Here is a 17886-nt window from a genome sequence, read left to right as displayed (position 1 = left end):
GTCCCACGTGTCACCAAGGCTGCCAGCTAAGCTTTCCGGTTGCGCCACGTGTACTGAAATTGCTGGAAGGACAACTTTGAGTCCCGGAGTGCAAGTTCGGGGATTACTCTGAGAAACTTTTAAGTTCAGGGACTACTTTGAGGCTCGAGTGCAACTTCAGGGACTACATTGAGGCTTATCTCTCGTTCATCCTCAAGTTTGTTCACATAAAGGTTAGGAAAAGGTTGAGATGAGTGAGAGAAAGAAAGGCCTAGAGAATTCAATTTTGGGATTGATATGACCATAGTCGTAAAAATCGGACTGGACCGGCCGGTTCGACCGAAAACCGGTAAATGGATCATTTGGCCGGTCTGGTTGAGTGAATCGACCGCATAAGGAACAAAACCGGAGAGAACCGTTTGAACCTCCCGGTTTTGAATTAAAACCGGAAAACCGGTGATTTTGTGAAACCCGACCGGTTCGGAATTTTTTTTCCCTTTTCTGAAAAAACGCTGTCGTTTTGTTTCTTTTAAAAGAAAGAGAGAAAAAGCCCTAACCCTGCCTAAACGGCTACCCCTCCCCTGCTGGACCTGGAGGCTGGAGCTCTGGAAGCCTCTCTTCCTCACCTCATCACACCAACAATCTCGAGTCTCAACTTCTCGAGTCTCTTCCTACCCTCATCACAGCAACACTCTCTTCCTCGCAGTCTCTCTCAGTCTCGAAGACTCTCTTCCTCTGCTTCGTCTCGCCGGCTTCACAGTGTGTCCGAGTACGTCGGGTTCGTGGCTCCGTGTCTCTCGTCATCGTCGTCGCGTCTCCTGCGTGCTGCTGCGGTGCTACCTCTCCGTCGCGTCTTCTCCGTCGCTGCTGCGGTGCTGTCTCTCCGTCGCCGGAATCTGCCTCATCCAGGTTGGTCTCCAAACTGTGAAATATGTTCTCTGTTTTTTTTAGTTATTTAGTTGGATTTTAATTTGATGAAGGGAGTGAATAACTGATAGGTTAATGGCAGATTGTTGATTATGTATATATTGTTGAGTTATAACTTGTTATATTGTTGAACTAGTTAATGGCAGATTGTTGATTTTTTTTTCTGATTTGTAGTGGCTATGGTTGTTTTTGTTGATGTAACATTGCTATGCCAGAATCTGTCTCATCCAGGTTGGTCTGCAAACTGTGAAATATGTTCTCTGTTTTTTTAGTTATTTAGTTGGATTTTAATTTGATGAAGGTAGTGAATAACTGATAGGTTAATGGCAGATTGTTGATTATGTATATATTGTTGAACTAGTTAATGACAGATTGTTGATTTTTTTTCTGATTCGTAGTGGGTATAGTTGTTTTTGTTGATGTAACATTGCTGTGCCAGAATCTGTCTCATCCAGATTGGTCTGCAAACTAGATTTTAATTTGTTGAAGGGAGTGAATAACTGATAGGTTAATGGTAGATTGTTGATTATGTATATATTGTTGAGTTATAACTTGTTATATTGTTGAACTAGTTAGTGGCAGATTGTTGATTTTTTTGTTGATGGTGATGCCTTTAATAATAATGTTGCTGCATAGTGTTGAAAAATTTATTGTTGGTTTTGAAATTAGAAAAAAGAATCAATAGTATAATGTGATTTTGAAAGGCTTTTAAGACTTTAATTTGAATAATGTGACCATATATATGAACTAATAACTATATGACAAGGATAGGATTATTATTATTATTATTATTATTATTATTATTATTATTATTACCTGCTATAAGTTGGATGAACATGCCATGATGATGAATTCAGGAGTGATTGAATATTGTCCGAGAACATTAATTCAATTGTAGCAGTACAACTAATTTTAAAGATTATTATTTTTATTGTGTCAAATTAAGATATGTATTTTAAACTTTTTAAATTTTTGACTATTTTATATTTTTTATTTACGTGGGACCAGTAAAGTGATTTATCGGTTGAACCAGTAAACTAGTAAACCAGTAGCCTGACCGGTTTGATCATCGGTTCGGTTCTTACAACTATGGATATGACTAGCATTAGCGTTTACATTTTGTGTCTCCTAGCATCTGGAATTGTGATTCATGGAGAGATTCAAGTTTTTACCCGGTATAATTGTAGCCCAAAATGTCTAGGTTTCATCGAGTCTAGGGCCAGGTTAGGGTCTGTAAAATACGTCCGGTACATATTTTGGGCCGGGTTTGGGTTAGGGCAAACTCCGTTTCACCCGGCCCATGTACACCCCTCACTCCATCCTTGGGAGTCCCGTTAGACCAAAAGCATATGCATATCTTGAATTATTGCCCATGCTCTGCAGGGCCAACGAGCCCTGCGAAGGAAACCCAGGAACCCAGACCCCGATCCGGTGGTAAGCGATGTTGAGAACCTGAAACTGAAACTGAACCATGCCGAATCCAACCGGTTTGAATTGGTTCGGTTTGTTTTAACTGGTTCAAAAATTGAATCCGGTTTGTGGAAAATTGAACCAGCGAGTCCTCCTTTTACACGAATAAATTTACGCCCTTTTCTCCTAGGGTTTAGATCGCGCTTAACCTTCATATATCGAGTTTGGAATAGCCGCAGATCACTCTCTTGAAGCAAAGTGCTTAGTCCTTGGAATCCAAATGATCACAGTACAATGCTATTTCATATTCGTTTTTCTTTTTCATTTGTGTTTTCTGCTAAGTTAATCGTGCTGCTAAATGTTGTTCTTGACTCATTTATATCTTCAGTTTTTTTTTTCTTTTATAATTTTATAATTTTTGTTCCTAATTTTCTGCAAGCTGGAAATTTTGGAGTCATCTTTACAGCGAGTTGGTTGTTCATTGATACCTTTCTCGTGTCTGAGGATGACGAAATTGTTTCAGATCCGTTGATGTTATTTTTCATTGGCCAAGGAATGATAATGGAATGTCAAATTCCTTGTGCTTTTATTGCCAATGGTGCATTTCACAGTTTCACTGTCTTTCCTGTACTTTGTTCAATTCATTGCTTTTTGATACAATCCATTTTTTACCTTGGATGCCGAGTTATGTTATTTGTAAGCACTTTTTGTCTCATACAGCAAGCTGATGCACATTTTTCACTATCAGATGAGGTGGGAGATTTATTTGATATTGTTTCTCCACCCAATCTAAGTGCAAAAGAATGTGGATATGCTTGATGTGTGTGACATTAAGTGGTGAAAAGCATTTCTATGAAGTTCTTAATCTCCAATGCAGTAGTGATTTGGCTGAGAGAAAAAAGTCAAAGACTCATTCTAAACACATGATATTGCTATTTACATGTGAGCATTAATATACCCTTGTGGTTGTATTCATTGGCCATTGAGGGGTTCTTTATAATAATAATGCTCAAATTGAAGTTCTTTTGGAATTAGTCAGGCTTCTTGTACTGTTATGAATGTGCTTGGAGTTTGGAATACATTCCCACATCTCATTTGTCAGTCTCTTTTGATGGACAAGTTTTTGTTTTTGTTTTTTGTTTTTAAACACATGATATTGCTATTTACATGTGAGCATTAATATACCCTTGTGGTTGTATTAACTGTGCATTGAGGGGTTCTTTATAATAATAATGCTCAAATTGAAGTTCTTTTGGAATTAGTCAGGCTTCTTGTGCTGTTATGAATGTGCTTGGAGTTTGGAATACATTCCCACATCTCATTTGTCAGTCTCTTTTGATGAACAAGTTTTTGTTTTTGTTTTTGTTTTTGTTTTTTTTTTTTTTTTACCTAGCAAGCCATATATTTCAAGACTTAAGAAACACTGATATGTTAGCTCTCTAGCATAAGTGCACGAGCCAATTTTTGTATGGATTGAATTGGTGTCTTGGAATTTGCTAAAGTGCTTAGGGAGATTGGTTGATTTTTATATGGATGTCAATAAGCTTCAGCATACATGTTTCATGTGAAATTTGGATTTTCCTGTTGTTTTATGATGCTAGATGAATATATAATGGCATAATGCTTATTCCACCTATGTTCACCAAAATGGAAATTATATTACACATTTTTGTCAAATATATAACAGTTTTTTGAAATCTGATTGTTGTTGGATTGTTTGACATTCTGCAACATGGTTATCAAGCTGGAGAGTTAACATATATTTGTTGAGCTACTGCAGACTTGAATTGTGGACTCAGTCCTTATGCCGGATAGAATATACATTGACAAAAGCATTTGTAAATAAACATAATTATAGTACATAAAATTTTCATGATTTAACATTTTAACTTTATAATGAAGAGAACAGAAGACATAACTTACTAGCATCTTAATTGCTGCCTAGCAAAATAAAATATCTTATATTTTAAGCTCCTACGGATGCCTTCTTCAAAACTGAACAGAATACAACTGATAAACATTAAAACATATAAAAGTATAATAATCCCGATACATGTTGAACAAAATTAACCAGTACATTCCTAAAGAAAAACTATAGGTAAAATTAGACTCCCAAACTTGTGTATAATTGAGTTTGATATAAAGACAATTTGTACACATTGATTTGCATTTTTGCTTTTGTTTTTTTTTTTTTTTTTTATTGTAGGAAAGCACATATCTTTTCTCTCCCCTTTCCATGCAACAATTAAGGGTTCATATAATAATTTACTCCCCAAAGGCAGGAAAGTTGACTGCTCCAACCATTGTAATTTTCAAAGTGAGTCTGCACTTCAAGAAGTAGAGTTAAGCGTTTGTGGGAATTTAAACTATGTACCCACAGAGCATGTTATGCATGTTGTGCTCTGTTCTTTGGAAAATGTATGGCATCTTGTCAAACTACATAAGTGAATCCTTTTACCACAATAAGTCATCCTTTTTGTTCTGAATCATTTTTCAACTTAATTTGAACCTTTTTCTTTGTCAACACTTGATTTAGGCTTGTGAGTTACTGTTCTTGATATCAAGGCTGAGGGTTTCTTATCCTTCATGCTCTTATCCTTTTGTTTGTGTTTATAATTTTATTTATTTATTGCAGTTCTGTTCAAGGTCTTGATTGGAAAAGTTGAACAGAAAATAAACCTACTGCTTCTTCAGTGTTGATGTGGCCAAAGACATACAATTCTGTTGTAGAGGATTGTGTCTCATCTTAATTCAATTAGCTGGTGCTGTAGTAACTCCAAAGATCTTAAGTGAAACTTTTTGGTGGTACTTACGTGTACAGGTTAGGTCTTTTTCCATGTGAGCTCTTCTCTGTGTGTATGCGCACCCCTTTTATTATATCCAGTAAATGTCTGATACAACTTTTAAGCACTCGTTAAACAATCAGAATTTTAATGATTTATTTTAGAAAATGCAAATGGTGGTGTGCTTTGACTGAACAAACACTGCCTATATTTCATAGTTAACTAGCCTTGAATAGATATCCCAGTAATTTCGCCCGAAAAAAATGATGATTATTAGCATGATTATTGCCTTTTCTTTTGGGATGAAAAAGCAGGAACATTAGTATGTCTTTTCAATTGGCCAAGTTGTCATCTATGAACTATGATGCAGGAGCTGAAAACAAATGGCATATGTGATTCATTGATCATTTAGTTAGTGATTCTCTAATCTTTCACCTGTTTCAAATTTGTGGTGTTACTCAGTTTCTCCATGAAGACTTGGAGGCAATTTATTGGACTGTGTATATATTTGTTGGTGTGGAGTTCATTTATATCATCTCCTGTAAGCTATCTCATATCCTCTTAGTTAATTTGTCTCTTACTCTCTTCACTCTCCAATAGTATTTATTTTCCTATCAAAATAAAAAATACATTACATGTTTGTTTAGTGCAATTTAGAATTTTAGATCATACCTATACAGATTTGTCAGTTGTGCTTGGTCTATTACCTTCTTGGTTTTGTACTTTTGTACCCTTTAAAGTGAGAATCTTGTAAATCAAGGAATGGGATCTACACTCAATGCAATATATTTATACAAATGGAAACAATTTTTTTTTTAATTTTTTCAGTGTAAGAATTCTCATTGGAGAATTCTAGTCCAAGTCACTTCTGATAGACAAGCAATAATCGAATTTTATGATTATTATCTTTGATACACACAAGAAAGAATTCAATGCAATCATGCTCGTGCTCATATGGACACCCACATCATGCCCTTGTTTTCTTTTAATTTTGGCAAATTGTGTTTTGCAATTCTAGATTGTGGATTCTGCAAATTCAAACTTCAACAGTGGAAATGACAGAACCTTTCATCCCATCAAGAAATTTGTGATGCAATCTTATTTTGACAGGCACATAGAATTACATGATTCAGTTTTTGATAATTTTATATCTCAAGAAGACAATGCTGGTTTGTGTCAAGTGCTTCCAGAAAACCATGATTTTGTGCCAAGATTGTCAGTTCTGAAGCGAGAGCTTATTGGCGAAGTTCTCATCGTCATGTGTCTACATTACTAAAATTTCAAGCTCGGCATCAGAGTCTTCGTAACTTTCCTCGTGTGACTTCATAATTATTGAAAGACTACCTACCGGTGTTTTTGCTGATCCATTTGAACTACAGCGACTTGATCAGCGTGGTGGTATGTACTTTACATGCTTCAGAATAAAAAGGAAAAGAAATTCATAGTTTCAGGACTATCACTTTTTTTAAAAAAAAACCTAATTTTTAGACACAAAAAAAAGGACTATCATTCTTTCATGCCAATGAACTTTTTTCTTTCCCTGCAGTCTTCAATGATGTTGATGTCTTTGGTGATACAAATCTGGAACTTCCTTCCTTCTTGTCTAATCGTTCTGCCGTTGAAATACATTCGGTTGTTGACCCAAATAAATTTCTAGAGCCAACTGATATGAAGATTGAGCTTCCATTGCATGCGCGATATCAAGTAAGAGGCTATTAAGTTCAATTACCCTTCTTTTTTAGTTCCATTTTCAATTAGCTCTGTGTAGTTATATATTTTTTAATCTAATGTTTTAAAAAATAAAAGCTTATAGTCTTGCATTTGCTATGATATATAGATGGGAAAGTCATTGTTTTCTATTTGCTTCTGTTATTCACTGGTGCTATATGCGGTGCAGGGGCGAAGCTAGGTTGAATTTTCAGGGAGGGGCCAAAAATTAATTTTGCAACAGAGAGTAAAATAAAATTCTTAAGGGGGGCTAAACTAAAATTTGTACACAACTTAGAAAGAAAATTCTTCGTAGTTGTACATGGAAAAGAACAAAAATTAGTTTGCCTTGAATATTAGACTATTCTTGTGTTGCCTAATTTTCTTTCCTTCTCCATCTATTGCAGCCTCTAAATGAAAGTGGCTACTCCACAGTTGAACTTGGTATGCCTGATATTCTGGTGCGCTGCAGCACAAAGGAAAGGTCAGAAAATCAAAATAATTTCTTCAAATTGACCAACAATGATGCTGATGTTATATATGAAGCTGATGTTCTTTGGAGAATTCCTTCTGGGAAAAAGGCACATTCTAACCTAGTTTTTGTCATTACATTTAGTGCAGCATTGTTATCAACTCTTGTAATTGTTCTCTCGTCATTAGAATATTCTAAGAGCAGAGTGAGAAAAGATTCCAAGCAATCTTAGAATTTCAGAAGTTCTTCCGCCAAGAATTCTGGGTATTGACTATAGTGTGTCTTGTCCCTTCTTTTATGGGTATTGACAAAGTTTAGGTGGCTTTAGTATTGGTCAGTCTACCAATGTCAGAGTATATGTCTGTGCTTATGAAAAGAGTGTTCATAGCAATAGAAAGGACTCTAATCCACATTCTTTTGAGATATGTTCTGAACATTGGCTTCTTTGCTGACTCTTGTTGACAGTATATCTGGTCTATAATAACCTCCCAGGCACAATGGCTAGGATGGATTTCTATGTCTCTTCATCCGTGTTAATTCTTTGGGAATTCTTCGGCGAAGAGTGAAGATTCTAACTAAATTTGTAGACGATTTTTTTCTATTATAAAATGAGTAATCTTCACTCTCATTGAAAGGTACAATGCACCATAACATTATCCTAATTCCTCCCCAAGACCCCTATGAAACACGACATAATGAATTGTCTATGGCCTGCCTTCTTATGCTACTTGTTCCAAACAAGGCCTAAAACTTTCGACTTACAGCAATATTCTAGTTGATGAACTGAATTTTATTAGGTTAGTAGTGGTGGGTCCTGTAATATGACAATCACAAAACTAGAGGTCACATTGCATCAAGAAGGTGTGCAAGTTCATGTATAATCCCATGAAGTCTCAAATGTTGTTACCAAATAGATTTTGATATTGTTTAGGCATCTTGACCTGTTGCATTATCAAAAAGTCAATTTCAATCTCTTTGGATCTCAAATCAATTTCTGATTCTGATCAATTTTGGGGGGTCAAAGTCTAATAATAGGTACTCTATTAGTTGCTTCTAGATCCACATCAAAGAAGCGAACTCTAATACGAAGTCTAACAAATTAAAAATGCTGAATTGAAATATCGATTGTCAATTAGCTGTTGAATTAACTTGGACTCAAGTCAGCTTAGAGTGTCACCCGTCTAAAATGTCTTAAAATGCACCACGTGAAACTCATGTACGATAATGAAGAATTAAGATAATAGAATGATTCACTGTTACGGAGTAGGTACTTCAGAAGCAAAATAATAGTGCATTATTTTCCATATTTCATGAAAGTAGCAGACCTAGGGTCTTTTCTTCTTTGACCTCTTAGGTTGAGGGAGAATCAAGATTGGTTTCAATAAAATAATTATATTAGTCATTTGTAGTTTTTATTAGGAAATTAGTTATCTATTATAAGAAGTTATATATATGCTCTCAATTATGACTCTCTCATGCATAATTTAAACTGTCACTTTCTATTAGGTCACACTCTATTATCTGAGCTTTTTGGGTATTAATCTCATTTTCAGCCTATATCTAATTATCGCCTTATGGCTTATACAAACGTTTCGCCCCCTATCAGATCTTTTATTATGATTCTATGAATTTGTTGAAACAAATTTCATTATAAGATTTTGCAGAATTTTACTGTTGTACATCTTTTGGAGAAAATGTTTTAAATAAAAGAAGAAAAATCCTAAGTGCTTTCTTTTAAAAAATGCCTTTGAAATATTCAATAGCAAAGCCAAACTAGCTTGGTCTATTTATGTATTGAAAAATATGAATTATAAGAAAAAGAATACTCAAATCTTTTCCAATTCTTGAAGCACGTTGTTATTTTACCAAAAAAAAAAGTGTATAGAATTTCATATAATCTAAATTTTACGAGAGAAAGAATAGACAAAATACATATGAATTTTCACGCGGTAAACTAATGTATATTTTAATATTTTAATTAGTTATGTGTACACACTAATATCAATTTCTTTTAATTATTTTTACTCTTTTGTTGCCTGAATAACTTTGCTGGACTGTCAGATAGCATGTTATTTGTCATGGTGGCTTTGTACAATGCGTGACTTGGATTTAATAAATAAAAATAAATACAAGATTAAACGTTAAAATGAAATTTCTTAAAATCTTTTTCGCGTTAGTTTATATTGGAGATTTGTAAATCCTAACGTATCAAAATGTTAAAATACCAACGAAGAAAGAACATACCTTAAACTTGTGTCAGTGCTTGTGGTGGCTCCTCTTCTGCGCTAAAGAATAGAAAAAAGAAGTTCGACTACAACAATGACAAGTGTTTGCATGGACTTGATGCAGTGGTGCTTGAGTCTGCGACAGAATGGAACTTAAGGAGATTGTTTTTTCGTTGTCTATTATAATGATTTCTTATTCTGTTTATGATGATAAATATTATGTAACTTATGTGAAATGTTCTCGAATTTATGAATGACAAGTTAAATTGAAGTGTAATTTCATTTGGGCTAATGAAGTTGATGCTAATAAATTAAAAAATTTAGGAGAATAGTAAAAAAAAGCAAATGGAAGTATTTAAAAAAAAGCAAATGAAAGGATGAAGAAGAGATGAAGAAGATGTTGCAAACAGTTTATGAGATTAATCAAGAATTGAAGAATATTATAAAATGAGATTACACAATGCATGGAACCACCATGACAAATAACATGCTACTTGACAGTTACTACTGCCTGAAAAGTTACTTAAGTGATAGAAAGGTAAAAACAACTAACGGAACTTGATAGTGGTATTTATACTTGACTCATTAAAATAGAGTGTATATTAGTTTATTGTGTGAAAATTTATGTGTATTTTTGTCCATTCGTTTTTTCACAAGAACTTAATATTTCGTGCAAAGCATTTAGATAGCGAAGACAACACAACGTTATAATACTAATTTAACACACAAAAAACAATACATAAATAAATTGAAATTAATACAACCACAACACCCCCTAAAAATATACCATAAGTACCTCATCTACTCTAATTTAGATTTGTTTATTTCAATTATATTATGTGTATATAAAAAGATAAATATATAATGGTTAATTTGTAAACTATTTATTATGCATATGCAACATTTTTAAATTTTTTATTTAAGATGTGATATGGATACTATAACTTGGCCTCTACAAGATATAATTCAGAGATTGGATAAAAAAAACGTTAGAACTTTCACGACTCATAAACAACCACCATTCACGTTGCGCATAATTCAACCGCTATACCTATACCTCAACCACTACTTGATTCATTTCATATTACTCGATAACGGTAACATAATTCGAAAAACAAGTCAAACAAATAAATATAATCATTTAAGTAAAACATAAAAAAAATTTCACACATCACTCCTAATTGCTCGGAAAAATAATAAAAACAGACATTGAAATTTCAAATATAATCGCATTATAACCCACTCACGTTTTCACTAATATCTTGGCAACCGAAAATATTAAAAAACGGTCACTATATAGGATAAAACAAGATAAAAAGTAGAATACATCTCACTCTTATTCTTTTTTTTTTTTGAATTATTAATAGCTTGAGTCTCGGATTAACTTTACATTTATCTGATATTTTTTGGAGCCTGATATATACCCCAATCCACGTTTTTTCTTCTGTGACGAATTATAGTTCGAATAGACCCCTTACTAGCAAGTACAAGATACATTATTAGTTAGGACAGCAATCACAAGACACAGGGTGTTTTGTTCCCATCCTTATACTTCGTTCCTTATCCTTATATTCGCTTTTATTTTTATTATTATTATTATAGGCGAAAGAACCCAAGATTGAGAAGTTTAAAAGTGGTAAAGGATACGATTTTTTTAAGAATTCTTTTCAAGATTTGAACCTTTATAAATGTCTCTTGGGAAAAAAATTAAATTTCTGAGAAGTTGTATTCAGAGGAATTTTCTCACATTTATAAATATGGTTTTTTCCTTAGTGGTACTTTTGTAGATCCAAGCAATCTTCCCAGCCTGTTGAAAGAAAGCACGCCTTAAGAAGTAATAATAATGAGTAGTTTGGAATGGTTAACTAATATGAGTTTTCGGCTATATAGCCAATGGAAAGAACATATGAAAATGATGATGGTCCATGTCATGGAAGGCCAAATTCTTTGGTTCTGGACACCTTATGTATAATATTTTTTAATAGTGGCTTATTGGAAACCAAACCTAGTGATCACTTTTGCTATGCACACTACTTAGACCATATATGGAATTGACATATTCAAGTAATTTTGATATTTCTTGGATAAAATCCCACACATGACACACCCCAACAAAAAGTGAAATAAATAAATAAATAAATAAATAAATAAAAGTGATGGTGATGTTACTCATACATATGCATTAAGGATTCATATAGAAGGACAAATATGACACTTGGTGTCCTAGGAAAGCTGGGTATAGCAAAATCTTATCAAGTTTGACATTATTACATTATTAAAACTCATATTTCATTATTTAAAAACACTTTATACTGATGCTTAGAGCTCTAGAGTAGGATTTTAGGTGTACTAATTAAGAACGATAAAATTATTTAAAACAAGTTCAAAACAAGTTTTAATTTTTAAACCCTTCTTTTTAGCCATTTTTTCTTTTTAAAAGGAGTGGGGTTTGAAATTCTATATATTACTTATGTGATTGTTCTAAAATAGAACAACTTCATAATGAAAATTGCCAATATGCTAAAAATTGTTTGAAAAATTAATGATATTAAACTTTATAACTTCACTAAAGTTCTCGTTTTAGTTAAAAATCAGAACGAAATACATTGTAAATTAAAGTACTTTACCACATTTTTTTTGTTAATCCAAATATCTTCATTATTTATATGATCATCAAAAGTTAACTACAAGGGAAAACTAAAATATATAGCATTCCAATTTCCTTCTCAACATCACTGAAAACCTAACCATTCTTTTTTTTTTAGGTAAATGAAAACTTAACAATTTGATTCATGTATGTATGCATGATTTTGTTGCAAAAATTACAAATATAAATTAACACTAGTGTTTCATGAGAAGTAAAGTTGTATAAGCAGAAAGATGCCAACTGGGAAAAGAGAAAGAAGATTCATCCAAGATTTGGTAGCAGCACGTGTGGAAGACAATTTGACGGCGTGTCCCTCAAAATCTTAATATCATAATTATATATTCATTTTCAACCACAGAATATCATTAATAATAATTTTTCTTTTGGAGCACCGAGCTAGCAGCACTAACAAATGCAACAGCAACTAGCACAACAGGAAAATAAATAAATAAATAAATAATAAGAAGATTTTAACAAGTTTGTCAGTTGTCACTATGAATATATTTGATCTTTTACACAGGATAAGATATTGAGAATAAGAAGATATAAATAATAAAGACAAAAAAATAAATATTTTTATATTTTATTTGATGATAAATTAAAATAAATTATAAAAATTTAATTTATTTATATTTTTTATTTAAAAAATTATAAAAAATTAATAAAAATAATAAAAAAATAAAAAATAAAATATATTTTTATTAATATTTCTAAACACAATATTTTTAACTATATTTTATATGTTAAATATAATTTTGTTAGTATTCCATGCCTATAAACAAACACCACATATAGGTTGTTATGTTGTGCGCAATTTGTGTTTTCTTAATTTTTTTTTAATTCTAAAAGTTTAATTTCTGTATAAGTATAAAAATAAATAATTTTACACTATTTTTTTAATTATTTAATAATATATTAATAAAAACATTTAAATCAATGAGTGTCAAATATTTTCGTTAAAATAATAATAATGCGTAATCAAATATTTTTATACAATGAAAGATTTATTTTTTTTTTCTTAAAGTTTTTGGGACGGGAGTGGATATATAGTGGCCACAGAGCACACAAGCAGGTAGTAACCAGTAACCACAAAGCACGCTTCCTGCTTCTTAGTTGCCACAAAAGTCATCAATAGTGTGTCAAAATCGAAAATGAATTTCTCTCACCATTTATTTATTGATTTTTATTTCTTAAAATACTACACGTTTATTTAACTAGTATTCTAAGGACAATATTAGTTAAACGAAAAATAACTAACTTTAGTCAAATAGTTTATTCGTCTGTTTAAATAGTGTTATATTTTAGGGAGCTATTTTGATAAAGACGATTAAAACGTTTTTTTTTAAAGATATTTTTTAATAATTAAAATTTAATACATATAATCGATTAAATTGTATTATTTTTGTCAAAATTAGATTAGATAAATTAACTTGACCAAAAAATAGTGATCAAATTTTCAATCGGTTTAAATTAATATTATTTTTTACAAAAAATGACTATATATAATACCCCTATTATATAAATCACTAAAATACTCTTATTATATATATTAATTTTGAGAATCCTAAATTCTAGCATTTTTCTTCACTGTCGTCATTTAGGTAAATTACCCTATATATATAGGGTAATTTACCTAATTAAATAAATTGTGTGAATCGTTTACCCGTATACACAAAACAGAAACTTCTTACGTGTATGTGTAATTTCATTTTTATGTAAACCGTGGGAACCTACCACGGTTTCTAGTTTCAACGTAAACCGTTGAAGGCTAGGAGGGTTTATGGTTGGAAGAGATTGGGCATAATCCGTGGCTACCTACCACGGATTAAGAAGAAAAAAACTTAGGCATAAACCGTAGTTGCTTCCCACGGTTTATGAAGAAGGAGGTCTTGAACGTAAATCATTATTCCAACTCTCATTTTTGTTTATCACTTTGATCCATAACTACTATTGTATTAATTTTCGAGTTATTAAAAATTTGCTAAAGGAATTTTTTTTCTTCTTTGATTTAGATATCTAGATGTATACCTATTATATAGATCCTTATTATTTTTCAGACTTACTTGTTAAGTCATATTTTATTGCTTTCAGACAAAATTTAAGATATCAAATATTCAGATTTTTTGTTAATCAAATTATAAAATTTGCCAACAATTATAAAAAAATAATATCAAATATTTTATATCTTCTTAAAAGAGTAATATTATATGGACACTACTATTTTAACTACTATTAACATATACAATTGAATATAAAAATATTATATTATTGTTAAATATCTTTCCTATTCTTAACACTTATTTGTAATAATTCTTAATATTTTTCTAGATCTAATATGTCAACTTCTATGTCTCCAACTAATAAAATTATTAAGATTTTCTTAAAATTTCATTTAATTTCAAAACAAAATTGTAATTTTATATTTTTTATTTTTTTAATATTTTTAGGAAATTAATTTTTATGTTTTTTAAATTATAAATTTGAGATAAAAAATAAAAATTTTAATAACTAATAAATTATTAATAAATAAAAATAAAAATAAAAATTTTATAAGTTATTTATTTTTTAATGTATAGAATAATAAAATTTAAATTAATTTAAGTATGATACTAAAATTATTATGTTGTTATTATATGTAACAATTAAGATAAAAATTTATAAATATTTTTAAATTTTTTTATTTTTTAATTTTATTTAATTTGAAACAGATATAAAAATTTAAATTTAAAGAACTATTTTTCTTGCATAATTTTAATTGCTAATTTTTTTTAATTTTATATTTAATATGTTAAATCATATTTTGTTCTATTATTTTTTAAAAAATTTTCATTTTCATTTTTATTATTTTTTATTATTCTCCATACACATATTTATCATTAATTTTTTAATTAAGTAAAATAAAAATAAGTAGAGAGTACTACATGTACTTCATAGAACAGATAAAAAGACAACATGAGTAGAAGTTATGTGTAGAATAAAAAAGTAACTTTATAAATAACAAAAAAAATTAACTAATAATTACATTTTTGACCAAATTTAAGTCAACAATTATATTAAACACTATTTATCAATAAGATTAAGATGGAAAAATAGAAATTGGACACCAAACTCTCTTATTCACTTTATATATTGTTGTAGATTGTTATTGTTAATAGAATTATTCCTGTTGGTATTGTTGCTATTTCTATTGTGACATTAATCTCTTCACCAGCTTGAATCTCACTCACATATATATAGAATTTCTTTTCTCATAAACCGTTGCAGCTAACAAAGATTTATGCCTACTCAAACTCCTTCATAAACCGTTGCTGCTTACCATGTTTTATGTGTATTTGTCTCTCTTAGTAAACCGTGGTAGCTTGCTACAGTTTATGATACATTCCATTCACAAGTAAACCGTGTCTAGTAGCCACGGTTTATGTATTAAATTGAAACCGTGGTTGGCTTTAACAGTTTACATAAACATAAAAATGCACATGCACGTAAGAAATTTCTATTTTGTGTATATAGATAAAGGATTCACTCAATTTATTTAATTAGGTAGATTGTCCATATATATATATATATATATATATATATATATATATATAATAGGGATATTGTAGTCATTTTTTATAAAAAATATTAATTTATACTGGTTCAAAATTTAATTTATTAATTTTTTGACTAAATTAATTTGTCCAGTCTAATTTTAATAAAAATAACACATTTTAATTGATTATATACGTTAAATTTTAATTTTTAAAAAATATCTTTAAAAAAAGATGTTTTTATCTTATATATACAGTAATTTATCGACCAACAAATTTTTTTTAATAGAGTTTATATTGCAACAAATTAATCTTTTATTTATAGGTTTTAAACTCGAATTTTAAAATTAAAAAATGATAGAAATACTTCTATTTATCTTTTTTTTTATGCTATTTAATTTCTGTAGTTGATTTGATTATTCGGATAATAAAATGCAAATGATGATAATTTTGCCTAAATAAAATAAAAAAAGTGTATTACATTTTGTATAGAGTAAATCAGTAAAAAATTAAAATATTGAAAAAAAAATCTTTAATCAACTAGCAAAACCCTAGCTAATCATCATGCATATTCTTTAAGCTCCATTGAAGGCACTATATCTTATCATCATGCATGCATACTCTATAAATTCCTCGAATATCTTTTTGATCTCTTGTTTCCTAGTTTAATTTTCTGTCTTTAATTATTTGTTAGGAGAAATAATATTGATGGATCGCTAATTCAACTTTGCTCAATAGTAATACAATCGGTGAATCTTACTTTGTCACATCAAAATTAATATGTCAACTCAATTATTTCCTTGCTATAATTAGTTTATTTATTTTTCTTCGAAATTTTCAACATATTGAAATTTTTGTCTAAATAGATTAATTAATACGATTTAAGTCATTTGGACTTTGAAATTGTTGGAAGAATTATTTCATCACGAGGAAGAATAATCTATACTGGTGTAAGTGCAAGTTAAAGAGTCAAACAATTGAAAATTGCATAACATATATTATGTAAATTGACATTTTAAGTTTGGATATCCTCTACTTTTCCATTCTATATATATGAACAATGATAAAATATATGGTGATAATCTACAAGAAAGCGATATATAATGCACGTACCAAACGCACTTAGCTTGTGCCACTAAAATAAAATTCTTCACAAGAAGTATATAAATTTTGCATCAAAATCTCTGGAATTCGTATAAATTAGGGTTAAGTACGATTTCGGTTTTTAAGGTATGAGTTGAAATTTTTTTTTTAAATTTTTTTTGCATATAAAATTGTCATTAAAGTTCAATTTAATTTTAAAATCGTCTTTTGGACAATTATACCCTCACCTCACCCTATCACCATTTCACTCACCTGTCCCTCTCGATCCTGCTCTGCTTCTCGGCTTCTCATCTCCCTCTTCCCCTCCCTTCTTTCTTTCTCTCCTTTTCAAAGAATCACACAAAAAACAAAGACGAACAACAAATTCCAACTTCAACTTCAACATCTCCAGCAACCAATTCATTGGCCACTTTCATTGGAACTACTCTCCAACAATGGAAGTTTCAAAACAAAATCCACAAACAAGGAAACAACGAACAACAATGAAAGTTTTAAATCAACAAGCAGAAATAAAACAAAAATGAACAATAAATTTGCATTTTAAAGAACAATAAAATTAACAAATTAATAAGCAGAAATGAAAAAAATTTGCAGTTCACAGCATCAACAAGAAGTAGAAAACAGAAGCAACATTAGAAGCAGAAAAAATACAAATAGAAACAGAATTGAAAATAGAAGCAGAAGCATAATTAAAAACAGAAATAACAACACAAATATAAGCAAAATCTGAAGCATCAAAAATAGAAGTAGAAGAAACAGAAATAGAAGAACAATATATTAACAAAATCAGAAACAGAATTATAATTGAAAATAATGTGATTAACAATGGATTAACATAATCAGAATTGGAAACAATAGATTAACAAAATCAGAATCAATGTGATTAACAATGTAAATAAAAAACAGAAGCAGAATTGGAATCCTAAGCAGCGGTACGGAGTAGTCACCATCGAGTACCGTGAAAGAGACGAGAGAGCAGAGCGAGAAAGGGCAAAGAGGAAGAACAGATCGGAGAAGGAGAAGGGGGCCGCTGCGCCATCGCCGAGCTTCTAACGCCGTTGCCAAACCGCCGCCGTTGAGTTTAGCAAGAAGAAGGACGACG

At 30.6% G+C, this 17886-nt stretch overlaps 1 pseudogene; it reads left to right on the top strand.

The window, feature by feature from the left end:
* The first annotated feature begins 525 nt into the window (after positions 1-525).
* Positions 526-7800, top strand: LOC112697640 (uncharacterized; annotated as a pseudogene).
* The last annotated feature ends 10086 nt before the right edge of the window (positions 7801-17886 follow it).

The sequence above is a fragment of the Arachis hypogaea genome, chromosome 16 (genome assembly GCF_003086295.3).
Source record: "Arachis hypogaea cultivar Tifrunner chromosome 16, arahy.Tifrunner.gnm2.J5K5, whole genome shotgun sequence".
In the NCBI taxonomy this organism is placed as follows: Eukaryota; Viridiplantae; Streptophyta; class Magnoliopsida; order Fabales; family Fabaceae; genus Arachis; species Arachis hypogaea.
This window is presented reverse-complemented; position numbering and strand designations above follow the sequence as displayed.